Source organism: Muntiacus reevesi, chromosome 6 (assembly GCF_963930625.1).
Source record: "Muntiacus reevesi chromosome 6, mMunRee1.1, whole genome shotgun sequence".
NCBI lineage: Eukaryota > Metazoa > Chordata > Mammalia > Artiodactyla > Cervidae > Muntiacus > Muntiacus reevesi.
In genome coordinates this window covers 91147938-91172101 of record NC_089254.1, presented here as the reverse complement: position 1 = coordinate 91172101, position 24164 = coordinate 91147938, and the positions used below count along the sequence as shown (strand labels likewise).

Genomic DNA, 24164 nt, shown 5'->3' with positions numbered 1-24164 from the left:
AGTGGTCACTGGCCACCTCTTAATGGGAAGGGGTTGGACGTGTGAATCCTCAAGGTCCCCTCCTTCTGCAATATTGAGTGAATCTATTGATCTGTCTCTCACTGCCTCCACTCTCTTCTTTCCTGTTTTGTTTCGTGTCCTTTCTAGATCTAACCAGCTCACAAGTCAATGCAATCCTTCCTCCAGATGTTTTTTTTTTTTTTTTTGCTTCTGAAAAGCATTCCATTTTGCCAGCATCTTAAATTATCGTCTCACCTGCTCTTGTCCAATAGATCTTCCAGCGATGATGGCAGTAGTCATTTCTGCACTGGTCATTCTGGTAGCCACCAGCCCCATTGACAAGTGAGCACTTGAAATGTGGCCAGTTTGACTGAGAAACTGGACCTTAAATTCTATTTAATTTTAACCTATCATATGAATCTAGTAACTGCCTTATTGTACAACAGCTCTAACCTCTTTTCCCAATGCTCTTTAGTCATTATTGTGTTTATCTATTTATTCTTCTTAAACAGATAGGTTGAGAGCTTGGTATCTGTATTCACATGTCCTTCACTTGAATTCTGCATAACGACTCATTAGCCATGGGACCTTCGGCAATTAACTTTTTCAAGCATCAGTTTCCTCACCTGTAAAATGAGAGTACTGATCATCCTCCCTGCTAGGATTGTTGTAGGTATTAACTGAGCTGATGAACATAGAACATTTAGCATAGTGCCTGGCACTTTGTAATTGGTAGGTGAGTGTGGGTGCGTGCTTAGTCACTTTAGTCATGTCCGACTCTTTGTGACGCTACGGACTGTAGCCCACCAGACTCCTATGTCCATGGAGATTCTCCAGGCAAGAATACTGGAGTGGGTTGCCAGGCCCTCCTCCAAGGGATTGTCCCCACCCAGGGATAGAACCTTGGTCTCCTGCATCTTCTGCATCATAGGCAGATTCTTTACCACTGGGCCACTGGGGAAGCCCCAATTGTTAGATGAGACTGGGGAAGAAGGAGGGGAAAAGGAGAGGGAAGAGAGAAAGAAGAGGGTAAGCAGGAGAGGAGATGTACTTCATCATTTCTCTTCTATTAGAGTGAACTCTTGGGGACTAAGACAATGTAACCTTTAGTTATTACCAGTTAGCGTGTGAAGACCATACTGTCTCCCAGGGTTCAGGTAGGTATCCTTTTATTTGATCCTCAGTCTCCGCCCAGTTACCAGCCCTCCCGTGTAGGTGCCCAGATACCCCAGTCCTCTGCCCAGGGGCAGATACCCACCGGCTACAGGGCCCATCCTGAGGAGGTAGGTGAGGAGAGCAGGCAAAATGGCATCCAACAGCCTTCCTTTGCAGAGACACAAACCCCTTCTTTGTCCTGATGTCATCACTCTCTAATATTGGGCTCAGCTTGCAGTCGAGTTTGTTCTACATTCTGAGACACTTTCCCCTTTTTGTAGTATATGAAGAAGCACCCATGCTTGCGTGAATAGCAGTGGGGGGTGAGAGCTGAATGACGGTCACCCCATCTTCACACACACATACATGTGCACAAATGCTCAGTTCTTATGGAATGGATGGACCCACGATTTCATTCCTTCAGACACATCTGTGTCTCCTGTCGCTTGCTCCTGCTCCTCTGAGTGATGGGGAACAGGGAGATGACCCCATTAACTCCAGGCAGGTCCTTGTTGCTCAGCAGGTCCCCGACCCCCTTCAGACCTCCCCTCTGGCCAACCTGATCTCCCAAGTGACATCTCTCAATCCTGCCCCAGGAATCAGATGTCTAAATAGCAAATGAAAGATTAATGCCAGTGACCAAGATTGGGGCGTGAATAATTTAAAGGGCAGAAAAAGAGCCGGCTCCGCTTACCCCAGGGCTGCCTGGGCAGAGGTCAGGGAGAGGGTAAGGGCCAACTCCGGGCCAAGGATAGGAGGTGGCAGATTCTAATGAATTGGTCTGGGAGAGGGTTTGCTGTCCTTGGTGTTGGGAGGAATTTGCAGTTGCAACCAGGAAATGGGTTCTTTGGCAGTCTTATCAACCCAGAGCTTGTGGGTTTCATGAGGAGTGTGGGCAGTTTTCAAGTGGGTGCCACATTTCTGTGGATATTGTAAGGCCAGGGACTGCCCATCAGATGGGTATCCTGTGCCCTTGACCATGAGGACCACCTCTCACCAGGGTCTCTGTCCTTGTTGCCGCCTTGAACCTGTCGGGCTCCAGGAGTCCACGTGACTCAGGTATTTGGTGGAAGGCTGCCTGGGGGCATGGGATTTGAGGTGAGGAGGGAAAAGCAGCCTGATGTTTGTGAATCGCGCATATATCTTACAGTCAATGTGGCTCTTGTCCAGGCAGGAAACCTCCATGTGGATATTTTCTTCCTCTCTTCCTACCACCTCGGTCACCTCCCTGCTATCCTGGCTTCCTATTAGGTTTACCGCAGCCTCTCTTCTGATGGTTTGGGGGTTTGATAAATATTTTCCCCTCCGGAAGTCTTTAGCAGTGCAGCAAGAAGGTTACATGATAGATTCTCCCCATCACTTAATTGAAGCCATAAAAAATGGAAAGAGAGTCTCCAATAAACCAAACCATTACTCACTGGTGGATAGAGAGGGGATCCGAGAACCTGGCCCCCGGGAGGCGCAGCTGGGAAGCCCTCCAGCTGACTGTCTATTATGATTATTAATCACAGCGGCAACAGGGTTCATCTGCACGGAGCTTCTTAATGAACTTGGACTCATGTCCTTACGAGGTTGTAGCCATTATAGCAGCCAGGGCCTTTTGGTTTCAAATCCCTGAAGGCTTAGTTGACTGGGATGGATGTCCGAGTGGGCACGTTTGTCCTGGTGCTCCCCCAGGGTATGAGATATGTGTGGTTGTGTTTAGGCCCCAGCAGTGGAAGGGAGGAAGTTCATCTGCTGTGGTTGGGAGACTCGGGTGGGGACTAGGAGTAAAAGAGTATGCCAGCTGGTGGCTGGTGTATTATTGTGCCTAGTATTGATGTGTATGTGTAATGCAACCATTGTAGGTTAATGGTTGCATGATGTGTGGGAGGTGGTGGGTGGTGGACATGGGGGTCAGAGTAAGGCATTTTAATAGTTGTGGGTGGATATACTTTAAAATAGGCTTCCCTTATAGCTCAGTCAGTAAATCATCTGCTTGCAGGAGACCTGGGTTTGATTCCTGAGTTGGGAAGATCCCCTGGAGAAGTCAATGGCAACCCACTCCAGTATTCTTGCCTGGAGAATCCCATGGACAGAGGAGCCGGTGGACTGCAGTCCATGGGGTTGCAAGAGTTGGACACGACTGAGTGACTAAAACCACCACACTTTAAAATAGTATCATCTCTATGAGGATTCCACACATTTGAGTATCCAGGTGCATCACAAGTAGGAAGACTCCAGAATTTCTTGCCCAAACTTTTAAAGTAAAAGGGGGCATTATTAATAGTTTGCCTCGACCACTCACATAAAAGAGGATTGCTCCAGGCGATCAGAGATGTGTGGGAAGTCTGTTTGTAAGTCACCCCTGAGTGGCTGAGATATGTTTTCCACTGTATTGGGTGAGTTTATGCTGAGAGTGAGTCTGTCCGAGTTAGAACTTAGAGGCATGGACGAAGGGTTGCCTCTTGGTGGCCTCATAATTGCTCACGTAGGCCCCGATTACTGCCATGTGCTGGGAAAAGCAGTCCATGGACCCTGCCCTGGCTCACTGCTCCTGTTTCACAGATGTCCCCTTGATACCTGGGGAGCTTTGGCACACACTCTAGGTGTGTGTGCTCGGTCGCTTCAGTTGTGTCTGACTCTTTGCAATCACATGGACTGTAGCCCACCAGGATCCTCTTTCCAAGGGATTCTCCAGGCAAGAATACTGGAATAGGTTGCCACTCCCTCCTCCAGGGGATCTTCCCGACCTAGGGATCGAACCCATGTCTACTTCATCCTGCACAGTAGGTGGATTCTTTACCCACGGAGCCACCTAGGAAGTTTCCGCATACACTCTTGGAGCCCTAATTCACTCAAGATGGAAAGTGTAGCCAGTGAGCCAGTAGGCTAGCAAGCTCACTGCTCTGGGAGAAGGTGAAGCTGCCTCTGTCCGGAGAGTCTTTAGAGTTATATCTGGGGGTTTGCTGTGTGTGCCCTGTGTCACGGTGCACGGTGAGTCAGGAGGCAGACTCTGTTTTATTGTAGTTGGGTCTGTCCTGGACTGTTCCCAGGCCTCAGTTTATTTCTACGTGAAACTCAGGGAAGAAGAGTATTTACTAACAAGTGTGTGGAGGTTTGAGATAGCGACTAAGATGAGCTAAGAGGAAAACACCCTTTTCTATTTCCCTCCATCATTGTTTAATCCTGCAGCCCTGCCGTTCTCTTACGTGTCAGGTCACCTTGTTTCTAAAACCCTAAATTTTGTTCCTGGGAGTTCTTCCACTTCAGCAGTGGCAGCCCTGAGGTTTGGGAGGGAAGGAGTGGAGCCTCATCCAAATCTTGGCCTGTGTTTTCTGAGTGGAGGTCCCGCCCCAGGGGCCCTCATTGTCTTTCTGGCTCACCCTGTGATTTTCAGCAGGCAATGTGCTTCCTAGTTGCTGTTTAGTTGTTAAGTCATGTCCCACTCTTTTCGATCCCATGGACTGCAGTCTACCAGACTCCTCTGTCTGAGGGATTTTCCCAGTAAGAATGCTGGAGTTAGTTGCCATTTCCTTCTCCAGGGGACCTTCCCAGGAATCAAACCCACATCTCGGGCACTGGCAGGCAGATTCTTTACCACTGAGCCACCTGGGAAACCCTGTGCTCCCTAGAATATCACCTAAAGGATTCTGTGCAGGCTGCTTTCCCCAGAGGCCCTCTCTCCCACCTTCTTTCTGAAAACCAAGAACTCCCTGGGCCGTAAGCAACTAGATGTAAACAGAAATTAATCCATCTGCAAAACCTCAACATGTCACCTGATCCTTATCAGGGCCTCATAATCGCCTCCAAGGAAGATCTTATTATATTAAAAAGCAATTGCCCTCCAAGCCGGTAGCACTAATAGATTTTCTGTGATATTTACACCAGATTTAGCTTTCGGCTGATGAGATGCCGTTCCCTTCCTCCTGCCTCTATCTGAGCTCCTTCGTTTTTGCATAAGCCTCCTGCAATTTCAGTTTCTCATAGGGCCTCTGTCTGCAAGATGAGAAGCCCCATGAGGCCATCTGTCTGGTACAATGTTGCATCACCCGAGTTGGAAAAATGCCTGGCATGGAGCTGGCGTGCAGTTTCATTCATCCATCCAATTCATTCGTTCGTTCATTCAACAAAGGGAGTCAAATTATAAACAGGGAAAGGACAAAAACATAAAATAATGACAAGTAGTTATAAGGACTTTGGAAGAAACAAATAGGGTGTTGAAATAGAAGATAATCAGGTGTGGGGGGAGGCCCTCTACTCTGAATGGAAGGTAGAAACGCCCACCCTGAGATCTGCCGGGTGACAAGGAGCCACTCTGAGCAAGCAGAGGGGAGAGTGTCTAAGCCGCGGGATCAGCTCTATAGGGCATTGTTGTTGTTGTTCAGTGGCTCAGTCTTGTCTGACTCTTTGCAACACATGGACTATAGCACGCCAGCCTTCCCTGTCCTTAACTATCTCCCAGAGTTTGCTCAAACTCATGTCCATTGAGTCGGTGATGCCACCCAACTATCTCATCCTCTGTTGCCCCCTTCCCCTTTTGCCTTCAATCTTCCCAGCCTCAGGATCTTTTCCAATGAGTCGAGTCTTTGCATCAGGAGGCCAAAGTAGTGGAGCTTCAGCATTAGCATCAGTCCTTCCAATAAATATTCAGAGTTGATTTCCTTTAAGATTGACTGATTTGACTTCCTTGCTATCCAAGGAACTCTCAAGAGATTTCTCCAGCACCACATTTCAAAAGCATCAGTTCTTCAGCGCTCAATCCTCATTATGGTCCAACTCTCACATCTCTACATGACTACTGGAAAAACCACATAGCTTGACAATGTGGACCTTTGTCAGCAAAGCGATGTCTCTGCTTTTTAATATGCTGTCTAGGTTTGTCATAGTTTTTCTTCCAAGGACCAAGCATCTTTTAATTTCATGTCTGCAGTCACACTCTGCAGTGATTTTGGAGCCCAGGAAAATAAAGTCTGTTGCTGTTTCCATTTTTTCCCCATCTATTTGCCATGAAGTGATGGGGGTTATTATATTGGGATAAAGCTGAACACCTTTGAGGGCCTAGGAAAGGCTCCCTGAGGATAGAACTCTGTAAAGGGGGGTGTTTGTTGGGTTTGGAGAGGTAAACCATTTCAAAAATATCTATCTAGGGTGGTGAAGACACTCAAGGATGTGACTGGTGGATAGAATTTGGAATCCCTCATACTCTAAGCGTAAGGATTTATATGATCTAGAGAAAAAGGCCCTGGGAAGTCTGGGATGTGGAAATGAGAAGTCGAAGTGGTGAGGAGTGCACTTTAAACAACGGGTGCTGGGCAGTGGGTTGGATGCCAGAACTTCTTGGTCCTTTTCTGCTCACACTTCAATGGGCACATCATTTGCGTGTCTTCGGCTTGTCTATGGGCTTTCCTGCTACTCGGACAGTAAAGAATCTGCCTGCAATGCAGAAGACCAGGGTTCAATCCTTGTGTTGGGAAGATCCCCTGGAAAAGGGAATGGCAATCCACTCTAGTATTCTTGCCTGGAGAATTCCATGGACAGAGGAGCCTGGTGAGCTACAGTCCATGGGGTTGCAAAGAGTTGGACATGACTGAGTGACTAACACTAACATTACTCTCTTCCTCTATGCTAACAAACATGACGTAACTATAAACAGTGCATCTGGGCCCAAGTGACTCTTGCTTAGATTGGAACAGAACTTGAAAGCAGGACCTTGCTGAAGACTTGTGATGAATTGATAAGACTCAGTTTTCAAAAAAACAACCATGAATGTAACAATGGCAGTAGCAGCCCATTCCTACATTCTGGGCCCTTTGGTGTCAGTAAATTGAAAGCAGTTTCAAGTTGAGATAGATTTGGTGGCAAGAGCCAAGCCTATAAAATGTCTTTTACTGGTCTTGTCAATTGCGCATCAGAACTGTTAATAGTTGTTGATGAAGGATTTCAGAACTGAGGCTCAAGTAGGAATGAGAGGTGCCAGCACGCAATCTCATTGGTGGGAATTACTTAACAGAGACAGGGAGATAGAACCTGTGTGGAGCATCAACCACTCCAGGAGAGAGAGGTGGGGGAGCCTTCATCTGCAGCTGGGGGGAGAAAATGGAACAAATCATTAATGAGAAGTTAAATGACCCACCTTCTCTGCCAGATCTGAATACATTCAAGTGAAAACATATGAGCACAAGCTTGTTCCTTTCATTCTGTTTCTAAGCATTTCTTTGCATTAACCACCACCTCCCACCCTGCCCTGAGTTCCTTTAATCCATGACAGCCAGATCGTATCATGGGCAAACATAATCAGGATAATGACCAAGATACCAGAACTTTTTCAACAATACACTACTGAAGACTGGGGCTTGCCTCCTGGGCTGTTATCTCCTAGAGTTCACGTCTGAAATTTTAGCTTTCAGCAGAGTCCCTGCCCAGGAAGGATGCTAGACTGCAGTGAGGGGATGGCCAGACGGACTGACAGTCAGAAAAGGCAAGACCTAGAGTCCAGAGAGGTCCTTGACATCTTCTACATCTCCTGATGGAGAGTCTGTAGAGCTATAACTTGATGAAGACCTTTCTCAGCAGAACCTGGGGGTGGGGTGAGTTCTAGGAGAGGGCAGGCCAGAAAGACAATGGTTTTATTATCAAAAGGCAGCACTTTGACCCCTCCTTCCCTGAAGCCAGTCTCTCTGGCCTCCATCTCGTAAACCAGTCTCCCAGATACAGCGAACAGAATGCAATCCTGCCAGAGCTCTCCTCTACTAATAGGAATGGAGGTGATAATTCCATGATTCTCCCATGGAGGGGAAGGGTCTAGACTGGATCTGTCTCCAGCTGTCCGTATGATAGATGAGGTGACCCAAGGTCATCTGCTCAGCATCTCCATCCTTCTCTTCTCCTTAGAGTCAGGAAAAGCATCTCTGCTTCCTTCTTCCTCCTCAAGATGCCAGGTGGGAAACACAGTGACTGCTCAGTAGCTGCTGGAAGAGCCCAGAAGGAAGGATGGTGATGCTTGTGTGATACTTCAATGTCTGTTCACTCAGTAGGACTTTCAACCCAGTCGGTAAGGAGGAAATGGTGAGCCCTGCAAAGAAAGAAGGGGCACGGGGCAGACGACACAGCCTACTTTTCTTACCTGTTTGCCATCACTGTGACTTTTTCCCCACCTCCCCCAAGCAGTAGGGACAACTGGGTGATCCAAACCAAAACTTGTCCTTATTGGTTTTAAACCATCCTGGTTATCACATACAACTCTCTCCTTAAGGATTTTCAGTCTTAGCTTCTCTCAGCCCAATAGATTCAATTTAGGTAGAAGGAACATGAGCAGTCAGACTCAAAACATTTCACCAGCAAGGGCATAAGGCCCAATGCTGGATCCTGGAGGTTCCCCGCAGGACCAGACCTTAACCCTTTAGGTGATGGATCTTAGTGAGGTCCTTGAGCAGTATTCTAGCAGAAGAGACTGGGCTGCTGGGCAACAGGGGAGGTGTTGAAAGGCAGTGTGGAAATATTTTGCTATTTTAACTTCTATCCTTCCTAGCATATATAGACCAAATATCAGGTCTAGAAGCAAGTCATTATTTTCTCTGAACTGTAGGAAAGATGGTCAAGATCCAGAGGAGAGAGGCAGTCAGCCCTCTATCTGTGGATGTGGAACCTGTTAATATAGGAGGCTGACTGTACTGTGTTGTAGCATATAAGGGACTTGAGCATCCATGGATTTTGGTACCCATGGGGGCTCCTGGGACCAACCCCTTGCAAACCCCAAAGATGAATGTGCAATCACATGAGATTATCCAGTTGTGGAATTTCACCTTGGAAGGGACCTGAGAGATCCATTCATCCTCTTGTCCAGGGTAGGAAGCCAGTTTCGTATGTGAATTCTCCTCATTTCTCCTCCCCTGTGAACCATACAGGTGCAGTGGGATTATCCAGAGAGGGGAAGACATCAACACCACATCAACACTTCATTGCCAGATAACACCACTGAGGAACTCGAACTCAAGGACTTGAGATGACTACAAACTGGGAGGGAGGGCTTCCATGCTCAAAGCAGAGAGCATCCATGGGGTTTGGTCAAGGGGGGGATGCTGGGGGGCTGGAGCTGCTGAGGAGGTGGTAGGATGTGAGATTTGTCCTGCCGTCCCAGCATGGGTCATCATGCCGTCTGCCCTGGACTCGCAAGATTAGCTACAGCCAGGCTGGTGGATGGAGACTCAGGGCTGAGACCCCGCCTCCCCCAACCGCCATTCCTGGTTTCACAGCACAGCTGCCAGCAAACCCATTCTTTTGGGTGTTTGGCTCCAGATGTCCAAACCCAAGGACATCATGTCAGCATGTTTCTCCGCTGACTGTAAAGAACAGCTGCATATTCTAGAAGACCCTTCCAAGTCCATTGCTCGTTAGGATGATTATAGTGTTTTACTCGTAAGCTGGTTACGCCTCTTGGGCCCCTTTTTGAGATTCCATCCTCGAACACTGGGGGATGATATTTTGAGACACAGAATGTTAAATAAGAATGGATTATAGAGATCATGTGATCCTACACACTCATTAGTGATTGAGGGGAGGGGTGATGGGTAGTCGAGGGAGGGAGGTAGAAAGGTCACATAACTTCCTTAAGGTCACCTGCAGATGTGGTTGGTGGCAGAGACGTGACTGGTCTTTTCCCTCTATAACGTACTTTCTTGTTCAAAGTTTTTAAAAAATGAATTTAAAATGAAAAATTTTTAGTTTTATTCCAGAAATACAGAAATGGATAAAAGAAAGATAAAAGGAAATGCATACCCAGAGTGCTACCACCCCATGGCCATTGTTAATATTTCCTTCCAATTTTTATGTTAATTATTTTTCATAGTTAAGGTTATTTTATATACTATATATAGATATACATATATATATATTCACCGAATAGTCTGGAAAGAAAATCATACACACACACACACACACACACATATATGAAACCTTGTAACTCAAGTAATTTCCTCACTTGTAAACTCTTCATAAACATAATTTTAAACATGTGCTTAATATTCTATCATGTGCATGCAACATAATTTACTTATTCACTCTCTTACTGTTTTATATTTAAGTTACTTCTCATTTTCAGATGATAAATAATGCTAATATAAAAATGATTGTGCATAAAGTTTTGCTTTCCTTCTTTTTAATCTCTGTATTTCACACTATTTCCTTTGGCTAGATTCCCAGAAGTGGTGTTTCTAGGTCAGAGGGCATAAACACATTCAAGATTGGCTATCTATTACTAAATTGTTTTCTAAAAGTATTGTTCCAATTTATGTTCCCACTAGAAAGCTATGAAATTTTATTAAATCTTTGCTAATGTGGTAGACAGTCCTCATTTCCGATGTGAAAAATCTCAGTGTTGTAAGTTTAAGTGTGACTGTGAGGCAGCCAGGGATTGTGATATGAATAAACTCTTTTCTTGAGCATTTTTGAAAATACAACAAAGTCCTGGAACCACACACCCCCTCAGAAAGCAAAAGAATTGACCCCATTCAGTTGAATTGACTAGGACAAACCCCACAAACTAATGCCTGCACCCCAGACCAGAAGAGATGTATTGATATAGCCTCAGGAATATTTTAAAAAGCTGATTGGTCCCTAGAGACACACTGGACTGTAGGATCTGAATGGTGCATGTGCCTCCGTGCCTCTGTATAAGTGTGCATGCCACCCAAAAGCATCTCCATCCCTGAAGGAAACCCTGAGAGCTGGATCGATGGACTCTTGAACACGTGTCTCCCAGTAGGAAATGGGACTGATGCCCCATCCTGTGAAAATCATCAGCATGGCTCATCGGCTTCTATGAAGTGCCCCCTCAGTCCATCTCAGCCCTGCTGTTCAGAGAACAGTCCATGCCTGTGGGGTGGGGTGTCCCAGCAAGGGTGAGGCCATCTCAGCCAGGCTCAGGGGGATAGGCCAGCTGAGATAATGAGCCCCTGCTGATCACAGGGAGGTCTGTCAGGCAGGGACCACTCGGCACAAATGAGATTGTCGATACCTATCCCTCCAGATCCATAAACCTAGGACAATTAGTGTAGATATGACTAGAGGCCCCGTGCCTTCCAACTTCACATGAAATATGAAGATGCTGACGTGATTTGTCCCCAGAGAAGCAAATATCCCACGTGGCCTTGCTTTCCTTTTCTTTAGAGAAGGAGGAAATGAGGCCTGGAAGGTTGAGTTTTTCCCTCAAAACCATCACCTACTCCTTTTCAATTCTCTTGAGACACCCTCAGCCTCCTCTGCTAATACATCAGAGGGTAAACCTTGGAGTATCAGAAACTTGTTCTTTCTTTCTTCTGTTTGTGAAGAGTGGTGTGGGATGCTGGGGCCAGGGGGACACATCACCTGAATTCTACTCCCTGACTCCAGTAATCCGTGTGTTTCTAAGCAAGTCATCAACTTCCCTAGGTCATGCTCTTCTCACCTGAAAATAGGAGTCTGGATTAAGTGAACACTTGTCCTCTCTAAGTTTTATAAGTTTGTAATATGAGAAAAAAAATCAGGTATGCCTAGATACTTTCCTTCTTGGCAAGAAGGAAACAGCTGCTGTTTCCAAGAGGAAATGTGAATCCAAGAGGCCAGAGAACCAGTCCTTTTCCTCTGTCTCATGTGGGTGTCCTTGAACATCGAAAAGAATTAAGGGTGACCAGCACATAAATTATAAAGGGCCTGGGTTTCTGCATTTCTGGAAGTCTCAGAAGTGAGGGAAAACCTCCGTTGGAGTAGTTTAGTACCTGCAATTTCTAAGTTCTTGGAGAGCATGTGACTTACCAAATGCAGCTTCTTTCACGACCCACGTGGACAGTGCATGCATGGAGTCTCCTGGCAGGAGGAGTGTACCATGCTTTTTAAATGGGCCAGCTGAGGTCTGTGCTGAGAGTTAGTCACTGGAATGATATAGAAATCCTTCTCCAAAGTGGCCCAGGCCTCTGGAAAGTCCTTGTCATTCTTCAGTTTAGCCCTAGGGCTATTCTGTCTCTGAATATGTCAGGTAGTCCGTCCCTCCAAAAAGCAGGGTCTTTGCTTACTTTGTATTCCTGTGGAGTTATTGCCTCTCAAACAGCACTTTCCAAACCAAGGTCACAACCTCTCAGCAGACCATTAAGTCAATGTCATGGGCTGGTCCCAATGTTTTTAAAAATGAAATGGGATAAGAAAATATCAGAGTGCATTCCAGGAAGCTAAGGTAAGACCTGGTTTCCTGAAAAGTTTTGTTTGATCCTGGACTTTCCCGATGGGTCAGCAGGTAAAGAATCCATCTGCAATGCAGGAGACATAGGAGATGTGGTTTAGATCCCTGGGTTGGGAAGATCCCCTGGAGGAGGGCATGGCAACCCACTCCAGGATTTTTGCCTGGAGAATCCCATGGACAGAGGAGTCCATGGGGCTGCAAAGGGTCGGACACACGCACGCGCAGGTTTCAATATGAGTGAGATCTCCTGAGTAGGTCTCAACCAAAACAGGCAGAACTGCTCTGAAGGATGGGTGGAATAGGGAGGATGAGGAATAAGGAGTACAGAGGCTCCCTGTACGTCTTCTTAGAGTGTTTATACACCAGGTGGCTATGTGTGGTGAGCACGGCCCACCAGGCTGTGCTCGGGGTGGGCTGTGTGGAGACGGGGTGCATCCCTTCGGTCCACTGACTCCTGGCTCTGTGGCCTGGGTTCTGGACCCCGGAGACCTGCCTCCTCCCCTGGGAGGACAGACACCTGTCACCAGTCCTTGCCGGCTGGCAAGGAACTCTCTGTCTCCCTTTGTCCCTGCTCCTCTGGCTGCTTTCAAGACTAAGGCGGTTGAATGAAAGGGGAACAAAGTCAGAGAGAGAAAGGAGTGAGTCGAGCACCTCACCGTGAGTCAAACGTAGCAGGAATGGAGTCATAACTCCTAGAATTTAACAGCTAGAAGGAGCCTCAGAAACAGCCGGGTCCTGCCCAGCATTAGGCAAGGAACCCGGTACTTGGTGAAGCTATGGGCAAGCAATGTGCAGTCGGCGGTTTAACACCCAGGTTTTCAATCGGCAGAGTTCACACTCGGTCCCCTCTGAGTGCTGTCCTCATCCTGGCTGGAAAAGTCCACAGTTTTGCAAACAGCTTCTGAGTGCTTTGGGGTTAGACATACATCCTCAGAGGGGAATGTGAGTTACACGTTCCCCTACTCACACACACGCACACACACACACACACACACACCCAGCTGCTGTCCTACTGTCTGCAGAAACAACTGATCCCCTGGGGTTCTCAGAGCACAGTGAGCTCCCATCCCAAAAGGCAGGACGAGCACTGGGGTACGGTAGGGGCGATCGGGGGTGACAGGAGGCCACTAACATCTCTCTGTCTGCGTTGCTCCGTCACACGGACCCTGCACTCCCATCATCCCAGGCCACTAATCTCAGCCACGAGAGAGGATAATAGTAATAATAAGGAATAATAACATCCATCGTGGTGATCAGACTGGTACTCATAGCCTACACTGGGCACCTACCCGAGCTTGGCACTCTTCCAAGCACTTTACACGAATTATGTCCATTAATCTTGTACCTCAATGATGTGCCGCTTTTGCTCTCATCCTTTGAATAGTAGACCAATCGGGGCACAGGGAAGTTAAAGAAGTCATGGTGAAGGCGGCTCCTTGGATCCCAGCCCCACAGTCGGGCTCGGAAGCCCCGTTCACAACCACGGCCCTGTACCGTGAGACCTCCCTGTTGCCAGGCCTCACGGCTGGTGCAGGGTGAGGGGATCCGAGCAGCCTCAGCTGAGACCCCACACAAGCCATGCTGGCCTGGCAGTGTTCCGGTTCTGTCACCCAGCCAGTGACCCCTGCCAGCTGCCTCCCTGGCTCGGGGCCTGTGAGAGCGGGTTTGCAGCAAGTGGTGAGTTGATGCAGACTTGTGGCCCCATCCAGCCTCTTTTTCCGCCCTGGGAGTTCAGGGGGCCAACATCTGGTCCCCCGGGGGTTCACTGGCAAAGTCACTAGGGTGAGTGTCCCCCAGCTCGAGGGAGAACTTTGGGAAAAGTTTCTGGGACGTCACCCCGGGTTTTGTGAAACAGGACTTGGCGGGGATCTGGTACCGTGTGCAGCCTCCGTCAGCCTGCGGGAGGGTTACATAAGGTGCAGCATCTTGGGGAGCTATTTAGGGTCAGGCCTCCGGGTAAATCCTCTGAGGAGGAAATTCTGACCCATATTGTATCACAGAGGTGCTTGGGGACCCAAGGAAACAAAAGAAATGAAACAAGATCTTCTCTCGCAGCTGCCAACAGAGCTCGGGCCATCCTTGCCCTCAGGAGTGACAGGGTCACCGTCTCTCAGCCCCTTGGCCAACTCAGCGGGGCGAGTTCTGTTCTCCACATCACACTGTGAGATCCAGTCCCACCGGGAAGCCGCATCTTTGATGCACAACTCAACTGGCCGCCCTGGGAATGGAGAAGGGGTTTGCCTTGGAAGGGTCACTGGCCGGTGAGAGTCTGCAGGGGAGTCCAGGTGACCACCTTCTCCCTCTTGGTCACTCAGGTTCTGTCCCCCCATGTCGGCACCCAAACCCCTCTTCCTTCTCTCTCTGCACCCCCAGAGTGAAGCCAGAAGCCTACCTTTTGGAGTTTGCTCTCCTTGGTCATCGCTTTTGGTAGGGATGAGGGTGGGGGAGGAGGTCGGACAGAAAGAACAGAAAAAAGCTAGGAGGGAACAAAAGTCCCCATTTAAACCCAGGCCGATGCAGGAATCTGGCTGACGCAGCAGGAAAGCAAGATTAGTAACAAGTGAGAGGGGGATGATTTATGTTTTGTGCCTGAGGATCCACGGAAGACTCCCAGCTGTCACCCAGGCTGCCCAGCGATCTTTAGCAGCAATTAGAGTTGGAGACCGGGCCCGGGCCCCGGCCCCCCTCACCTGCTGCCTGGTTTTAGGCTAATATTTTCATCTACTCCTGAGTGCACAGGGGCTTCTAAGAGCCTCTCTTCCCTGCCTGATTTCTCTTTCCAACTTGTACCTTTGGATGAAAGCAGGCCGCGGCAGCATCTGGAGAGAGCTGACTGGGGGTTCTGGAGGAGACCCTGCGCAGTTACACGTCAGGATGACTGGGTTTGCAGCCTCTGACCCCCTTCCCTGCCACCTCCAGGGCGACCTGTGTGTGGCAAGGCCTCGGAGTCCAGCGCGGCTTGTTTTTTTAAATTTTTTAAAATGTTTTTATTGAAGTGTAGTTGTTTTCCCATGTTGTGTTCATTTTCTGCTGTACAACAGAGTGAGTCGGCTATATGAATACGTATATCCCCTCCCTCTTGAACAGCCCCCCCATCCCATCCCTCTAGTTCATCACAGAGCACTGAGCCCCACTCCCTGTGCTGTGGACCGCTCTTCTCTTCTTTCTCCACACTGCTCACTACTTCCTGGGATGGCTGTGTGGAGTGGGGACCGCCCAGCCTGCCTGCCCCCACACGAAGAGCATCCTAGGGGATACTCAGCATCAGTACCAAGGGGAGGAGGGTTCTGGTCACCACACACCGATATGTTTTGGCATTGGGTCTGCTAAGTTGGCTTGTGTTTTGCTAACCAGCTCTTCTGCACTAGTCCCTGGATAATGGATCAGTCCCTGGATAATGGATCATTATCATTGATAATGATCAATGGATCAGCCTGAGCTGGACTCAGGCTCAAAGAAGCAGCTAGGTCAAGGATGCACAGGGTTTCTGACCAAGCCAATGCTGGAGTTCACAGCTGGATCATCTCATGCAAAGGGCTGGTTCTGTGGTCATGATGTGAGAAGTGCTTCTTGTGGTCCCTCGGATGCCTTCCTGTTAAGTTTAATTGAGCTAAGAGACTGAGTAGGTTGAGAGCAGCCTGCCCTTTGCATGTCCTGGGAGGGCAGTGGTGGCTGCTCCAAGGGAAGGAGACAAGCTTCAAGATGGGCACTTTTGCTTTTGGCAGAGGGCATTCTCTGGAATCAAGAAGGCTGGCCAGCTGCCCCTCACCCACTGGCAGCTACTCACCCTTGTGTATACATTGGACAAATTGCTAACAGTCACAAGGGTAAAGAAGGAGACACTCTGCAGGGCTTTTAGAACTTGGGCTTGAGCATCTCAAAGCTCTTTCTCTCCCTTTGCAGCAGAGCCCCTCAAGCTTGCTGAGGTGGCCTTCTTCTGTCAGATGAGTCACCTCTGGTGACTTCATCTAATTTCTGTCTCCCCTCTACTGTTGGGGCGTCTCACACCTATCACTTGTCATGGTTGTCAGCAATGCTGATACCTGTTTAATTTTGTTTTGAAATTTTTTGTTTACTTGGAAAATGATCATCAAGCTTATTAACCTTGTGTAAAGCAAGAATGAAAAGACATTGAGTGAGTACTCAAGGGACCTGATGTGTCAAGTGCATTAGCTTTGGTATGTAGGCACTGAGATTTCTATCATAGCCATTCTCAGGCCAGTTCTGGGATTTTCTGGCACTTGACTGGGCTCTGGGCTGCGGATGTCTAAAGCCACATGGAGTGGTGGAGATAAGCAAGGCGTTTTCAGCCATGATGAGGACTGCTTACATTTATACCCACTGGTACTATGTTCTGAAGGCTTCCCCGGTGGTTCAGTGGTAAAGAATCCACCTACAATGCAGAAGACCTGGGTTCAATCTCTGGCTCTGGAACAACATCTGGAGAAGGGAATGGCAACCCACTGCAGTATTCTTGCCTGGAGAATCCCATGGACAGAGAAGCCTGATGGACTATAGTCCATAGGGTCACAGAAGAGTAGGATACAGTTGAGTGACTAAATAGCTATATTCTGAGCCTCTCCAAGTTCTCCACATTGTGCTTACCTGAAAAAGGCCATGGGTCTTCTGGAGAATTGTCTCTGCTGACAATTGCTCTTGGCAATTTGCAAGGAAAAGCTGATTTGGGTGGTCAGGAGAGCCACCTGTCCAAAGACGGAGAGAGACAGGTTTTTAGTACCAGCTTTATCCACCCTCACTCTTCCCTGTGCCAAAAACAGAGTCCTTGCCCTCCCCCTCCCCTTCCTCCTCTTCCTCCCAGAATGGCCACACATCTCCACACCTTTCTCTGCTGACCTGCAATGCCCTTTCTTGGCTCCTCTCTCTGAATTCTCCATGTCTATCAAATCCTGTTTGAATCCCACATCCTTCACAGTGCTTTCCCCTCATACTACGCCTTACCTTTTCTCTCAACACCCCTGACTCCTTCTATGCAGCTGTTGAGCGGTTCATTTATTCAACAGGTATCAGTGAAGCATTTAGTACAGAATCATATGTGGATGATTTCCCAATTTCAGGTGTCTATCTTACCTTCTCAATCAGCATCTCCACTTCTAGAGTGGTCGGTTTTCAACTTTAACACATAGAATCATCTGGAGAGCTTTGAGCACTCTGGATCAGAAGCTGCACCCTAGATCCATTAAATCAGACCCCTGCAGCACTTTTGTCAAAGTTTTCAACTTTGAAATAATTGTGGATTTGAATGCAACTGCAAGAAATTATACAGCGAGGTCCCCTGTGCCCTCCATTCAGTTTCCCTCCATGACCGCATTTTTACATAACTATAGAACAAGAGGCTTCCCCTGTGGCCCAGTGGTAAAGAATCCGCCTGCATTGCAGGAGATGCAGGTTCGATCCTTGAGTTGGAAAGATCACCTGGAGAAGGAAATGGCAAGCTACTGCAGTATTTTGGCCTGGAGATTCCCATGGACAGAGGACCCTGGCGGGCTATAGTCTGTAGAGCCGCAAAATGTCAGACACAACCGAAGAGACTTAGAATGCACATAGTACAACACTGCAAGTGGAAAGTCAATGTTGGTGCAATGCACCAAAGTTCCCCATTCAGGTGTGGCCAGTTTCCACTTATACTCGTGTGCGTATGTTTACATATGCGCACGTGTTTAGTTCTATGCAATTTTCTCACATTGCATTTCTCATGTGACTACCTCTTGATAGCATGTTTTCCACAACTCCCAGGTGATGATCTCAGTGTGTGACGGAGGCTGAGAACCATGGCTCTGAAAGCTACACCCCATCTGCATCCCACTGTGCCCAGCCCTTGCTGCCCTTCATCCTCTCTGAATGCACGTTTCTTTGTGAACCCACGTGACCCTCTGTGGTCTATCAGACTGCTCCCACTCTCCCAGCTGCAGCCTCCCCCTCTACATCCAGACCCCGAGCTGCGATCTGCGTGCTGGCTTGCCAGAGTCCTCCTCTGGCCTGCTTGCACGGATCACTATTTCCAGGCCTGGGGAATGAAATTGAAAATAGACCAAACAATGTGACAGTTTTCTGCTGCTATTTTTTCTCCCGTGAACAGAATGTTCAGCATTATTTTTTTTCTCTTTTGTGCAGTACTGCAAGTGAGAAATAATCTGATTGGAATGCTGGCTTATGCTGTTTAGAAGCCTACAGTCTCCCACAAGCTGTCACAGGGAGCTTTCCCGGGGACCCTGACCGTGAGCATGCTGGCGAGGAGTCAGCTCTGGCCCCATCCAGGTGCTGATTAGGCCAGAAAGTAAATGGGCCACATGCATATGGATGGTCCTTCCTGAAGCTTCCCTCTGCCCTGGAAGCTGCGTAAATGTTTTAGCATGAAAGCTATTAAGGAGTGCCCTGGCTCTTCCACATAGCGGAGGAGCTGGGAAAAAAGAGTGACGGTGTCCGAGGTGGAGGCACATGGTGTCAGACATTGTCTCCAGAATAGCGTAGGGGACAGATGGGAATTCCTTATGGCCCAAGCCTGCTTGTCTTGAGACCCTGGAGTTTGAAGTCTGAGACAGGCTGGCTATAGAAAGCCCAGTCAAGGTCAGGGCTGGGGGGACCAGGAAAATGCTCTTTTGCACGCTTCTAAGACCTCGCCTCCAAGAGGGGGACAGGAAGGTTTTGTGATTGCCAGTGTCATATGGGAACTTAGAGAAAGAGGAGTCAGTCTATCATTTCCCTGAGACGTTAACCTGAGGATATTTGTTCTTTCCCTAATTTAAGTAACACGAGTGGATGTCTGCTCTGTACTACGTATTGGGCACTGTTCCGGAAGCATGAAGATGAGAAATACAAATGCTCATTAGGTGTTTGTCTCTCCAAATATGACTTAATATACTTTATTTTTTTTCTTCTGGGATGGGAGGGTGGATCAGAGTTGAGCAAGAGAGAAAGTTGATCATTCTGAGTTCTTCCCATCCACACATGCCCAGAAGATGCAGAGACAGGACCATCGGATTTTAAAAGTCACCTTCGTATTCTTCAGGCTCCGTGGGAGTGTCCAGCTCTTAATCCGGATGTTAGTTACCCAGGTGAATACATTTGTCAAAAGCTCATCAAACTGTACACTTGAGATCTGTACATTTCCCTGTGTGTAAATTTTACCTTAAAAAAAGAAAAGTCGCATTCCAGGAAAAAAATAGAAGCAGTAAAGCTACAGTTAGGAGAATAGTTAAGAACAACTTTCATCAGCAATAAAGCCCTGTTATTGAGATTTCATGCTAAAGGCATTCTCAGAGGTACATCGTGGCCCCAAGCCTCTGCCTCCAGAGCATAGTCAAGTGTCCTTCAGGGGACCCGCTACGCCCCGGCCCCGGTGTGCCTGCTGCTACTGCTTGTGGAACACCCTTCCCACATTCCAGCAGTGCCAGGACAGCTCTGCCTTCCCTGCAAAGCCTTTCTCCATCTCTCCACCCAAAGTGACCTTCCCTGTTTCTGTTTTACTCACACTGACTGTCTTCATGTAATTTGACACATGATGACTCTCGTTTTTATTTACTAAGTTAGTACATTTAAAGAGCTTAGAACACTGCCTGGCACACCACAGGTTCTCAATATATGACCACAGCTACTGCTGTTGTTGTTATTTTCTATGCTTCTAAGCCATCTCCCTAGGTTCTGTGTCCTTGATTGACAGACAAGTCCTGGGGAGGAGGGCTGGATGGTGTCCCTTACCTGCTCAGCTAGATGCCAGACATTTGTGCTCACTGAAATCTGCACAGATGTGTGACTTCCAGACATACTCTATGCCCAGATATTTAGGGAATCTGACCACGCTAGAGATGTGACTGAGGAACCTTCTAGCAGAGACTTCTGCTCTTAGATGTAACACCAGCCAGGGTGGGGAGGGAGGTGTGAGGAGAGCGGGCAGGCCAGCATTTTCAAACCTCTCTCCAGCCCCAAAGTTGAGCGACCTTGAGAGAAGACTGGTCCCTAACCCAGCCCAGGGGCAGGGGGTATGGCTTCAGAGTACCCAATATTTGTGGTTGGTCTCTTGAGTCTCCCGTGGCACCCCAGGGTGGGGTAATGAGATGCCACTTGATGACAACAGCCCTGCCTTTCAAAATGACACTCTGCATAGGGGCAGCACGACAATGACACCTGCTCATTGGCCCCACCCACCTGGCATCTGCACAGGCTGGGCCACTCTGCTCATTAGGTCGGCATCTGTCCCCATTGGCCTGCCTGCAGCTGATGCTCATTAATCCTGGAGCCCTGAGCCTGGAGGGCAGACGAGGCTGAGCTCTTAGAGCCATTTATGGCAGCGGGCTTGGCTAGGGCTCCTAGATTGATTTATAATTGGGCTGAGGGTCCCCTTGCCTCCCTGGAGCCCAAGCTTCCAAACGAGGCAGTCCAGGAGGGTAGTTTGGGCTCCCTGGTCTCATGAAAAGGACCAGTACAGGGATATGAGGCCTGCCAGACCAGCACAGAAGACTCCAGCACACCCAGGGCCTCCTGACTTGAGGATCCCTGTTGAAGAAGCACAACAGAACCTGCATTGGTCCCCTGAAGAGGGCCAGACACTTGTCAGGGTCTTCACAGGCCAACCTGGGGACTGGTCTTCTGAACTCACAACAGTTTTGCAGGAGAATAACAATAATGAAAGCAGTACATGTTACGCATTGACTGTTTACTGTCTCCTTGGAATTGAGCGAAAAGGCTTCAAGTATCTTGTCTCCTTCAATGAGGTGTAAGAACCATTCAGTTGTCACTCAGTCGTGTCTGACTCTTTGCAACCCCGTGGACTGTAGCACACCAGGCTTCCCTGTCCATCACCAACTCCCGGAACTTGCTCAAACTCATGTCCGTCGAGTCGGTGATGCCATCCAACCATCTCATCCTCTGTCATCCCCTTCTCCTCCCGCCTTCAATCTTTGCTAGCATCAGACTCTTTTCCAATGAGTCAGTTCTTCAAATCAGGTGGCCAAAGTATTGGAGTTTCAGCTTCAGCATCAGTCCTTCCAATGAATATGCAGGACTGATTTCCTTTAGGACGGACTGGTTGAATCTGCTTGCAGTCCAAGAGACTCTCCACAGTCTTCTCCAACACCAAAGTTCAAAAGCATCAATTCTTTGGCACTCAACTCTCTTTATGGCCTAACTCTCACATCCATACATGACTACTGGAAAAACCATAGCTTTGACTAGACAGACCTTTGTTGGCAAAGTAATGTCTCTGCTTTTTAATATGCTGTCTAGATTGGTCATAGCTTTTCTCCAAGTAGTAAGCGTCTTTTAATTTCATGGCTGCAGTCACCATCTGCAATGATTTCGGAGCCCAAGAAAATGAAGTCTGTCACTGTTTCCATTGATCCCCCATCTATTTGCCATGAAGTGATGAGACCAGATACCATGATCTTCGCTTTTTGAATGTTGAGTTTTAAGCCAGTTTTTTCACTCTCCTCTTTCACTTTCATCAAGAGGCTCTTTAGTTCTTCTTTGCTTTCTGCCATAAGGGTGGTGTCATCTGGGTATCTGAGGTTATTGATATTTCTCCCGGCAATCTTGATTCCACCTTGTGCTTCATCCAGCCTGGCATTTCTCATGATGTACTCTGCATATAAGTTAAATAAACAGGGTGACAATATACAACCTTGATGTACTCCTTCCAAATTTAGAACCAATCTGTTGTTCCATGTCCAGTTCTAACTGTTGCTTCTTGACCTGCATACAGATTTCTCAGGAGGCAGGTCAGGTGGTCTGGTATTCCCATCTCTTTAAGAATTTTCCACAGTTTGTCAGAACCGTTATCAGGCCTATTTTGCAGATGAGGAAAAGGAAGCACAGAAGGTTACATAATCTGCTCAAGACAGCCCTTAGAAGAGACCACACCCCTTGCCCCTGGGCTGGGCTGCAGACCAGGCTTCTCTCAAAGTTGCTCAACCCTGGGGCTGGAAAGAGGTTTGAGCCAGGTTTTGGGGCCACTGTTTCCCCCTGCCCGGGGCACTGGATGTGGCATTTCCAGCTTAAGCAGTGAGTCTGCTGGGTGTCAGGGATTCTGGGAGCCTCCGCCGTGAGGTGAGAAGCCAGGGCCAATGGAAGGGAAGGTGTCCAGAAGTCAATAAACTGGGATTCCCACTTCATCCTAGCCACTGAGCAGCTTGTGAGTTAGGAGGCATGTTCTCTCTCTGTTCCGTGGCTCAGGCACACTGTTTTTAAGTAAATATCCTAGGTTGCAATAAATGTGAAAACACTTGGGAAAAAAGATAATGGCAGCAATAACTGCCCTTGGCCCTGCCGGAAGGGTCCCACCACCCGGAGCCCCTACTTGAAGGAGGGCAGTGCATTTCAAGTGGTAAAGCAGATGCTAGTTTGTCTTTTGCCAAGGTGAACCCCCCACTCCCCTTGTCTTCCTTCTCTTCTGGGGCCTGGGGTGTGGCTGGGCTTCCGGGAAGCTCACATCTGCCCACCTTCTCTCTGGGTCTCTCCCTCCGGGCACGGCTTTCCCGAGCGTGTCCTGGGGAAGGCACCTTCTCTCCCTCTTGTCCCTCCAGTCCTTCCTGCTACCTTGTCTCCACTTCTGGCCTCTCTCCTTTTGCTGGTTCACCGTCATCAAAGATGCAGCTCAGTCCTCAAACTGTGGACCCAATTGCTGCGTTGCTGCAGGTTTCAGAGCAGCCCTGTGACGCTGACTTTTTTTTTTTTTTTTTTACAGCATTAGAAGCTGCTGATGCATAATTCAACAAACAATCCAGAAATGCATCAGAATTCAAATGACTCACATCAGAGGGAGCTGGATGTTAAACACTGCCTCTTAAAAACCCACTCCATTCATGCCGGTCCCGGCGCTTTTATCTTCTAGTATTTGTAAAATTTTCAGGAGGGCTGGGCTACAGAGGGGAGTTTCAGCCTAAAACTGATGACTGGGTATCCCTGTGGAGAACGTGGCAGTGTGAGGTCCAAACCCTCATCCCTGGCCAGCTGTCAGAGTGGCAGGTGTCTGGGGCTGGGTCTTGGGACCAATTCTCCCAGGTCCCAGGAGGGGGTGTAAGCTAGCCCCGGAGTCTCTGGTCTTTCCAGTGGGTTCCCCCGGACAGAGGCAGGCCCTGGCTTCACGAAGGCAACAGCCCCCTTCACTGTGGAGAGGCTGTGCTGCAGAACAGTTAAGAACACAGGCTTTGGGAGGACACACCAGTGATTCAAAATCTGGCTCTGGCACAAGTCAGCTGCTGGACCTTGGGACTGTTACTTCACCTCTCTGTGCCTTCCTTCCCTTCTCTGTAAAGCGTGGAAAATAATAGTGATCATCTTACAGTGCTGTTGTGAAAACCAGTCAATGTACGTGACTGCTCCATAAATGTTGACTGTGGTTATTATTCCAGAAACTTCCATGGATATCTAGGGAACCCCTGGGTCTCCCCCACTCCTTTATGGGACCTCCAGATGTCAAGGCACTCTGATTCTGTATAGGTTGGAAATGCCTGGCCGTCTATAGGACTTTGTAAATGACTCCGTGCCCCCAGCCCATTGCTGCATTCCTCAAATTTACCACGGCCCACACCCTTCACCAGTGTGACTCTCTAGGGTCTTCTCCTCCAAGGTTTTTATTTATTTCCCCCTTTCATAGGGCATCCGAGTCTAAAGAAACTTCCCATCCATCTTGCCACCACCCCATATCCTCCTCTCTGCCTGGACCACCACCCGCCAGCCCCAGTTCTCAGCCATGCACACTAGCTTCCATGAACCCCCTCGCCTGGTCCACTGGTGACAGACTCACCTGTGCATTTTCTAAGTGGCTGGAGGGGCTTCTGTGGCCAGCTTGCCCTCAAGTCCAAGC

The 24164-nt window shown here is 48.4% G+C and overlaps 1 protein-coding gene across 5 annotated transcripts in view; it reads left to right on the top strand.

Annotated features, from left to right (window-relative positions):
• The window catches only part of PLXNA4 (plexin A4), a 469014-nt gene that overhangs the window by 168276 nt on the left and 276574 nt on the right, over positions 1-24164 (top strand). Inside the window, exons 4-5 of one of the 5 annotated variants that reach the window (XR_010663653.1) lie at positions 8029-8188; positions 9042-9160. The exons of the other annotated variants lie outside the window; for them this stretch is intronic. The gene's annotated coding sequence lies outside the window, so the exon portion shown is untranslated. Of the gene's footprint in view, positions 1-8028; positions 8189-9041; positions 9161-24164 lie in introns of those variants that run through there. 5 annotated transcript variants of the gene reach the window in all.